Consider the following 10,461-nt stretch of genomic DNA (forward strand, 5'->3'; position numbering starts at 1 on the left):
ATCGTCATTATATCAAACCGGCGAATGCATTGATAGACGACATTGGAGGCAAACGACCAATCTGAATACTACACGTTTCGCGTTATAACATTGCCCCGATTTTGAGAGAAAAACGTAGATAAAAATAATCTCAGGGACGTATGAATTATAATGTGATTGATTAAACTGCAAATGACCGCTAACAGTGTTCGGCCATGACCCCCAAACAATTCCAGAAACAACTTCTCTCCGATACAGCCCGAAACTGCACTAAGAAATCCATACTAAACTCATGTGTAACGTGAACAGCAAGGAAAGGGATCTTCAAATGAAACACGGCTACTTAAGATGAAATTGACATAATTATTTCACAAAAGCACACATGTGACACTACACAGCTTATCTCGGTAGCGCAGGACAAAAGGGAGAGGGGAAAACAAGTCGTCTTCCGCTTTTTTGTCATATCTTTAGACAAACGAGCGTACCTACTACATTTTGTTTAAACATTTTAACTCAAAGATACTTCTTTACAAAATAATTCATAAATAACTAGAAATTCAGCATCTCATTAGTACATCGTTTCTTTCAATTATATACAAATTGATTTTTATATGCAAAATTATTTACGATATTTTCAGGCGATAATTAAAACTAGGGCAACTTCTTTATACATTTATAACGTAACATTTCAGCACGCTAGCTGAACGTTCGTGAAGGGATGTGGCGGGACCGCATGTGATGACCAGTTATGAAAGAAAATGTAGCACTATGGATGTTCGGACATACAGCCACCTACATTGTTGAGAACAGCGATGCTACACCCTTCGAATATCTGTCCTACGTTGAAGGGGAATATTTTCGGTTGGCGCGCGATGACAATCATCGGAAAACATTTGGCAACATGCTGCATATCATGACCATGGAATCCGCGCAAGTACTCTCGATTGCTGCACTTAACCCATAACCGACACGCTATAGAAGAATTCCGTACAATGCTATAGCCTGTTCATGTGGGTGATATAGGTGCGAGATTAGTTGTAGAAGTGGGCAGCACGGGGGAAACAAGCACATGGATCAAAGGCACTTCATTAAAAATAGAAAAAATCAAACGTGATATATGCTGAAATTCATGCGTCATCCTGACGATGACGATGGGGGCTATCGTCGAAAGCTCGCGATTTTATCCCGAATTGATGTGGCAAGAAAACCGAGAATGTTTTACATATAAATGCTGTTGCGAAAGACTTTTTTCTCATGATGATTAAATTCAGTCCGCTATTTATCTTCAACTAAGGAATTTTGTTACTTACCAAGTCAGAAGAACGACGAAATCCTATCTATTTCTTCATTTCCATATCATTATTTTAAAAAATTGGGCAGTTGACAAAAGGCTGCCCAAGCACTTCATTTGTGTATATGGGAGAATTAATCTAATTAGTATTTACTTTATTATACAGCGTGGTGTGAAACAAGCAGATATATTTTACACTGTGACAGGGGAAAAAGAAGAAAAAGGTGCACCACAAACAACTTGTGCAGATTGGTCAAAAATTGAAATGAATGCAGATATCGACAGAAAATGCAAATTTGTAAACTTTGGTGGTCGATGAATGAATGTGTGACGCTGCAGAGCAATTTCAACGCGCAACTGGCGAAGTTAGTAAACGAGGGACATGTCGGCAGGAAAAAATACAATCTTTACGAATTTCATTCTGTGTACTCTTCTGGACAGCAACTATGCCTGGCAGACAGGTACGTAGACACTATATACAGCTGTAATCATTTGGGAGACTTGTTGGGCTGAAAGAAGGCAGTTGGAGTAATAGACGAATCGCTCGTCATCTGAGGGGAGTGATGGTACTATTTTCCTATGTTAGCAGGAATGGGTAAACAGTGGCCAAACATAGCATCAAGAAGGAAGCGCTTGACCTCGGGAGATGACAGAACGTGAGGTCGGAGCAGTCATCAGAGAGACACTCAGAGAGCCGGATTCATCATTATTGTCGAGCTGACGTGCAACTGGTACTTCTTTTACTGCAGGGACTATTAACAGGCGACTCACAGAAAGGAGCTGTGTCCACGTCGCCCCTGTACAGAACCAAGCTCATATTCAGTGGTGTCGGGCATATTCGGCCTGGAATCTCTTTGAGTCGAGTAGAATTGTCTTCAGTGATTAGTCACACTTCAAACTGAGCCCCGAATACCAACAAACACTTGTCCTGAGATGCTGCAGACAGTGGTGGGATATCAAACAGACAGTCCCGCCATACGGGAACACAATCAGGTGTTATCGTCTGGGGTGCTACTACATTTCCCAGGGTATTTGACAATCTCTCTGTTCAACCAGTTCTCACACATCTGGACTCAATAAAGGGACATAGATGGTTAATTTACAGCCTTTCCCAATCGTACTTCATGATATCTTCTCGCTTGCAAAAGGATGCGCAAAGTACAGGGTTATTACAAATGATTAAAGCGATTTCACAGCTCTACAATAACTTTATTATTTGAGATATTTTCACAATGCTTTGCACACACATACAAAAACTCAAAAAGTTTTTTTAGGCATTCACAAATGTTCGATATGTGCCCCTTTAGTGATTCGGCAGACATCAAGCCGATAATCAAGTTCCACCCACACGCGGCGCAGCATGTCCCCATCAATGAGTTCGAAAGCATCGTTGATGCGAGCTCGCAGTTCTGGCACGTTTCTTGGTAGAGGAGGTTTAAACACTGAATCTTTCACATAACCCCACAGAAAGAAATCGCATGGGGTCAAGTCAGGAGAGCGTGGAGGCCATGACATGAATTGCTTATCATGATCTCCACCACGACCGATACATCGGTTTTCCAATCTCCTGTTTAAGAGATGCCGAACATCATGATGGAAGTGCGGTGGAGCACCATCCTGTTGAAAGATGAAGTCGGCGCTGTCGGTCTCCAGTTGTGGCGTGAGCCAATTTTCCAGCATGTCCAGATACACGTGTCCTGTAACGTTTTTTTCGCAGAAGAAAAAGGGCCCGTAAACTTTAAACCGTGAAATTGCACAAAACACGTTAACTTTTGGTGAATTGCGAATTTGCTGCATGAATGCGTCAGGATTCTCTACCGCCCAGATTCGTGCATTGTGTCTGTTTACTTCACCATTAGGAAAAAATGTTGCTTCATCACTGAAAACGAGTTTCGCACTGAACGCATCCTCTTCCATGAGCAGTTGTAACCGCGCCGAAAATTCAAAGCGTTTGACTTTGTTATAGGGTGTCAGGGCTTGTAGCAATTGTAAACGGTATGGCTTCTGGTTTAGCCTTTTCCATACGACTTTCCAAACTGTCGGCTGTGGTACATTTAGCTCCCTGCTTGCTTTATTCGTTGACTTCCACGGGCTACGCGTGAAACTTGCCCGCACGCGTTTAACCATTTCTTCGCCCACTGCAGGCCGACCCGTTGATTTCCCCTTACAGAGGCATCCAGAAGCTTTAAACTGTGCATACCAACGCCGAAAGGAGTTAGCAGTTGGTGGATCTTTGTTGAACTTCGTCCTGAAGTGTCGTTGCACTGTTATGAGTGACTGATGTGAGTGCATTTCAAGCACGACATACGCTTTCTCGGCTCCTGTCGCCATTTTGTCTCACTCCGCTCTCGTGCGCTTTGGCGCCAGAAACCTGAAGTGCGGCTTCAGCCGAACAAAACTTTATGAGTTTTTCTACGTATCTGTAGTGTGTCGTGACCATATGCCAATGAATGGAGCTACAGTGAATTTATGAATCGCTTCAATCATTTGTAATAGCACTGTATATTCATGTAAAAGCTTGAAAATTAGCAGCAGTTTCCCCCTACGAAACATACACTACGTGATCAAAAGTATCCGGAAACCTGGCTGAAAATGACTTACAAGTTCGTGGCGCCCTCCATCGGTAATGCTGGAATTCAGTACAGTGTTGGCCCACCTTTAGCCTTGATCACAGCTTCCACTATTGCAGGCATACGTCCAATCAGGTGCAGGAAGGTTTTTTCGGGAATGACAGCCCATTCCTCACAGCGTGCTGCACTGAGGAGAGGTATTGATGTCGGTCGGTGAGGTCTGGCATGAAGTTGCGTTCCAAAATATCCCAAAGGTGTTCTGTAGGATTCAGGTCGAGACTCTGTGCAGGCCAGTCCTTTAGAGGGATGTTATTGTCGTGTAACCACTCCCCCACAGGCTGTGCGTTACGAATAGGTGCTCGATCGTTGTTAAAAGGTGCAATCGCCACCCCCGACTTGATCTTCAACAGTGGGAGCAAGAAGGTGTTTAAAACATCAATGTAGGCCCGTGCTGTGATAGTGCAACACAAAACAACAAGGGGTGCAAGCCTCCTCGATGAAAAACACGACCACTCCATAACACCACCACCTCCGAAGATTACTGTTGGCATTACATACGCTAGCAGATGACGTTCACCAGACATTCGCCATACCCGCACCCTGTTCATTGGATCGCCAGATTGTGTACCGCGATACGTCACTCCACACAACGTGTTTCCACTGTTCAATCGTCCAATGTTTATTCTCCTTACACCGAATGGGGCGTCGTTTGGCATTTACCGGCGTGATGTGTGGCTTGTGAACAGCTGCTCGACCACGAAACCCAAGTTTTCTCACCTGCTGCCTGACTTTCATAGTACTTGCAGTGGATCCTGATGCAGTTTTGAATTCCTGTGTAACAGTCAGGATAGATGTCTGCCTACTACACATAATGATCCTCTCCAATTGACGGCGGTCTCTGCGAGTCAACAGACGAGGTCGGTCTGTACGCTTTTGTGCTGTATATGTTACTTCTAGTTTCCACTCCACTATCACATCGGAAACAGTGCACCTAGGTATGTTTAGGAGTGTGAAAATTTCGCAAACAGACGTATGACACAGGTGATACCCAATCACTTGACCATGTTCAAAGTCTGTGAGTTCCGTGGAGCGTCCCATTCTGCTCTCTCATGATGTCATTGATATGGAGTACCTGGCAGTAGGTAGCTGCACAATGCAGCACAGAGCTGGTTGATGTGGTGAATGGTATCTGTGGATCTGAATGCCGTCATAAAAATTAGAAATCTAGATTCCAGATTAGTATTATTTTGTCAAATAAAGGGCGCTCAGCCCAATCATGTCGATTTGTCATTCCACTCCCAGCATCATTGTACATACATTTCTCCATTTGCTGCCATGGATTAAGTAGCTAGAATTGTCTGTGATTGCTGTGTGTTTTAGCACTAAGAAAAGCCCGGCTTTCCGTTCCAATCTATCACGTAGTCTTTTGGCACTCTGCGCAGCACTCAGAATGGGCCTGTATGTGGTTGGTAGAAATCAGACACGTGTTCTTCAGACGATAGTTTCGTTGTTTTGCCTGTCAGTAGCTCAGCAGAGTGGGAGGAGAAAAGCAGAGAGGAGCTTAAACAAGTGTCTAGGCATATGAAGATAAAGTGGGCCTGGTTGTGAGAGTAAGTAGCGTAGCTATTGAAATGGAAGACGGAGCAGCAGCAAGGGAGATCTGCTGGATAGTGTGGGAATGTTGCAGTGGGTGGATATTCTGCATTACAATGGTCAGGAACCAGATGTCTTCAGCTGTAGGGGGTGGGTGGAGGAAATTGATGGGATGGATGGGCTGGTCAATGTGGTGAATGGGGACAGTGAGTTCAGGATTTGCATTTGGAGGAAAGGGTGGGGTGGAATTCGTAGCAGGTGTTGCAGGAAGGAGGAGGCCAAGGTTAGGACATTGTTTAAGGTAGTGGGAGGCACTCCACGAGGTAATGGTGGATGCGGGGCAAGTAGAAGTGTAAATGATGGTGCTAGTGGGTGTGTCCATGATGGGATTCTTTGTCCACTGGCAATAGGAGTCACTGAAATGGGGAAATAGACAAATATGGAGGGTGGCTGTGATGAGGACAGGGGGATGCCGCCGGCGGCGGTGGTGGTGGGGAGCACCGGGCAGCAGCCAGCAGACAGATGGCAAAGGCACCTTGAGAGCAGCCCGGGTGGCATAATCCTCCGATTTGAAAGTGAGGGGATCCAACCCTCGAGATGTTAATTTTTTCCCCTTACTGAATGTCAACAGAGAAAATATGGGGATGATAACGCTAATGAAGACATATAGAAAGTACACAGGCAAAATTTAAAAAACATGGCGACGGTACGTTTCTGTTTGCAACGCGCCTGCGTGTGAGCCCGCCGGCGATTGTTTCAACAAACCTATTCGTACTTCTCCTATTAACACCACCAAGAAACAAAGCTTCACAACGCCTGCAGTGACGTCACAGCTCTGCGACTGAGTTCAGAAACTAGCACTGAAGTAGCTCAAGGGAAGGCACATTCGCTATTTAACTAATGATAGAAGTAACGAAAACAATGAAACCTTCAACTAAGAGAGTACTGCATACTGTATCACCTAGTTTGTAAATGATGAATTGTGGCGTAACACGATCGAGTGAAAAAGATTTATATAAATATTGGATCCTGTATCTTCAAAGGCAGTTCATATAGTCACAACTACCTACTTTTTAGAATTTTAAGCACTTATAGCGTCACCTTGCTGCTGATTAGATCTTACAATAAGGTAACCAACGCAATATTTCGACTACCTAAGGCATAATGATTTTCCTTGAATACAAAAAAAACATAAATAAATAAAAATAAATAAAAAAATAGACTAGGACCTTCAAAATTCGCCTACAAATAAAATAAATCATTTATCCTATTTTTTCAGTCACCACTACCTACTTTTTATGCGACGTAAAATTTTAAGCACTTACAGCATTGCCTTGCTGCATATTCGATTTTATAATAAGTAATAATGATTTTCCTTGATTGTTAATAAAATTACACTAGGACCTTAAAAATTCACCGCAAATAATGTAAATCATTTATTAAAAGTTTTTTCATTTAATAACTTACGAAAAAGGGGCATGTGATACTTAACAAGCTCCACTTTAATAAGTAAATGTCCAGAAAACATTTATTTCACAATTGTTTGTGACAAGGAGTCAGATGTCAAGACTTTTTCATTCTTTTGTAAATACTTACATCTTTTGTCACACACACATCATTTTTTAGTTTTACAAAGTTGTTTAGTAAAATATTTGCACTGCAAGTCAATATACAATGTGTGATAGATTCAAGAGTGTGACCTTTTAAACAATGGAAACCAAGAAGTAAGTCTTTTGGCACATTAATGGCTGCTTCTTTCACAAGCACATTTCTTTGATTTACTTAGTGCAGGAACAAATTTTTCCTTTTCTTTAAGAATTTTTTGTAGTGTTACGTATACATAGGAAACACATGTGACTACATCACTGCTAGGGTATGTTAAACCTCCCCTGTCATTTGCCATTATCAAATCATCTGCTTGTCTTGTTTCTTCGGATGTTACAAACCCTTCACAATATGGACAATTTATTTTAGATGCACTTGGTGTGAGCAATATAATGGAGTAATGGCGAAGTGTTTTCATCTACTTCATCAACATCACTATCATCAACTACTACATTTAACAGCTCTGGGTTGTCGATATCTTGAAAGCCTGGGATTCTACAACAAGCAGCATCAACATTATTAGGTCTAACAACAACATCACCAAACACTTTGGACTTTAATACAAGAGAAAACATACTCTGGGCCCTTCATTTTCCTTGTGTTTCAAATACCTGCCTTAGCGATACATGGTAACTTCCCCCATTAAGCTGGCGGTATTTCCCAAACCTGTCCTTCAAACTGTCTGTCTGTATTTTCCCAAAGAGCAAATATGTTCTCTTCTTCTCACACAGCCAGTATTCACTAAAATCAATAAAGGTTGCAGTAGTATGTTTGAGAGCAAAGTGTGTTTCTCTGGTCAATTTCTTTCCTCCATTGCAATCTTCCCATGACCACAACCACGAGAGAAAGTTTCTCAAAAAGACATGAATATGTTTTGAATTGAGAGTAATCTGTTCTTGGTAAACATTTCTTAGCCATTTATCCTTCAGCAGCGTTTCAACATTTAATATCAAACCACTGACTTATTATTTTTACAAATGTGGCAGTACTCTGCCAGTTTTCAATTTCTTTCTTGCACCTAGTTGTTGCATTGCAACAACTGTCATGTTATTAAAAATATGCAATGCTAATTTCACATTTTGCCATTCAAAAGAATTTGGATATAGTGACTTAAGTGTTAAAGTGCTGCCATACTGCAACAGTTCAACTTTTTCTAGTAAATATAGTTCCTTCAGTGCTGTAACAGAAGCAAGACCTACCTTCAAGCTATCACTAAAAGAAGGAAAGCATATAATTTGGTCCTTTTCATTACCCCAGTTGTTCCGTTCACATTTTAAAATGTGTACAGTATCCACAAAATAGTAAAGTGGGCGGTCTGCAGAAGTCTGCTCAGGATGAACATATTTTATCTGTACACTAGGAGGGAGAGGGGGGGGGGGAAGAAAAGTACGAAAGAGCTTTCTTATTAATAGCATTATTGTCAGCTACTACTCCTATTACCTGAAATCCCACTGCTTCTAGTTTAATTGAATTGTGTGAACTGGGAGAATATGCACCACATCTTTGTACACTGAATCCATACTCTGGATCATAAAAACGTAAGCACTAGTTGCACACAAAACCACATCTGTATTAAAAGCACCACCTACAACATTGCCACCTTTATAGTCAAGTTGTGACTTTAAATAAATCTCATCCATCAACAGGACAGTTTTATCATTCACAGATAAAGCACCAACTTTTTGTGGTATGTAACTGAGAAACTGATCACTCTGATGTTCAATGATTGGGTTAGTTGGAAGTTTACTGCAAAGTTTTGACAAAGTACTGGGACTTGGAATGGAATAATTACGAGCACTCGTCAAAATCCTATATGCATGTGGCCTGATAGAATAAGCTAATGACCATAAAATCATTGAAACACTCCCGTACCTAATCTCTGTTGGACTATTAAATCTTGGAAATGAAACTTGTTCCTTCAAAAATTTAATTTTATGCTCACTTTCTGGTAAATTTTCTTACAAGTTTTCCAAAATGTCTTCAATGCAAGACAAACTTGCGTCAAATGGAGCCTCATTTATATGAAACATCACATACAACTCTTTCAAAATATTGCTAACTGTACCAGTATCACTTACTTGGTTTGGTAATTTAATCGTACCAGCACAATTTAGCTCAGCTTCCTTCACAAATGCACTTAACACTAAATCACTATTTATAACGACATGCCACACAACATTTAGATAAGGAGCATCCTTTAACACAAGACACAAATTATTTGATTTAGTTACCGTGACCCAGTCACTGTGCTTTTCACAATCAGATAATTTTGATTTAAAATCTTCTAAACTAGCAAATGAACTCTTTTCCATCATTTTTTGTGTGATCCCACACTCTGCTCAATGACTTTCTCAAGTGCTTGGTTCTCCAAACGTTCGCGACTCTCTGGATCTTCTCGAGCTGGTGCTTGTTTTGAAGATAAATACGTAGTTCATCCTGGCAACTTGGAAGGTACGGCATCTGCAAATAGAGAGAGATAAACATGAGATCCGTATAGCAATGTTTCATGATCTTAGATATTTAACAATATCGTAAGAAAATTAAGGAACCTGAACATTAATCTGAAAACTGATTACAAGTACCCTTTACGATAAATTTTCACGAACGTTTCTTTAAACGTGGACGGTCCAAAGGTGCTGTAAAGAGTTTGCCAGTTTTGGGTCGTAAGCACTGGTAATTTTCTCAATGTCGTCTGCAGTGAAATCAGTTCACATATCTGAAAAGAACCATATATTTTACTGTTAACGTAAAGACAGAATGTAAACCGACAAATGAAATCTAACTGAGGACTGCATAAAGTGAGCTTAAAAGTATAATGCTTCGTTATAGATAGGCTATTGATTTGAATTTTCAGTTCTGTAACATAACAGTATTAAAGAGTAACAATATAGAAATAAAGTTAAATTACAGATACTTACAACGAACTGTTTACTGGGTTCCCAGTCATTCCTATGAACTGCAGCGATCCGTTTCAATCTTAATGCTTCATCAGACGGGAATGAAAAGACGCTAACTTTTAAACCGTTGTCGTAGTTTCCCCTACAATAGGGCATACAGCACTTGTGTGACATTTTGAGCAGATTCTCATTAACTATCCGAATCGCATATGGCAGTGAGAACAAGATTTCCGCAACAAATGTTACGAAAATAAAGTCACTGCTACGAAAACCGACCCACAGGCGTCTAAAGCTAGCGAAATGAGGGATGCTCAACTACCGGACCTACCGATAGATGGCTCTACCAGCTGATTACTGTCGTCCGTATTGCCCGCCATATTTGAATTTGCCAAGAAGTTTCTCTCGGTCTGTACGGTGTATAAGGAATTAAGGATTATCGAAATGGTGATTTCTTGTTCCGCTTTCAAGTGTACGAAGCGATGGAGTAAGGAAAGTGACTTACCATTTCACAGGTAATAGGACTACC

At 41.1% G+C, this 10,461-nt stretch overlaps 1 long non-coding RNA gene across 2 annotated transcripts; it reads right to left on the reverse strand.

Moving 5' to 3' along the window:
• Positions 1-8,951: 8,951 nt before the first annotated feature.
• On the reverse strand, positions 8,952-10,180 carry LOC124553948. Of its 2 annotated transcripts, none has more exons than XR_006968180.1 (3): positions 9,957-10,180; positions 9,621-9,754; positions 8,952-9,498 (listed from the first exon to the last, which is right to left on the reverse strand). It is a non-coding gene; the product is annotated as an uncharacterized LOC124553948 (long non-coding RNA). The 2 variants fall into 2 exon arrangements; XR_006968181.1 differs by having other exon boundaries at positions 9,588-9,754.
• Positions 10,181-10,461: the final 281 nt, after the last annotated feature.

This window comes from Schistocerca americana, chromosome 11, assembly GCF_021461395.2.
Source record: "Schistocerca americana isolate TAMUIC-IGC-003095 chromosome 11, iqSchAmer2.1, whole genome shotgun sequence".
Lineage (NCBI taxonomy): Eukaryota > Metazoa > Arthropoda > Insecta > Orthoptera > Acrididae > Schistocerca > Schistocerca americana.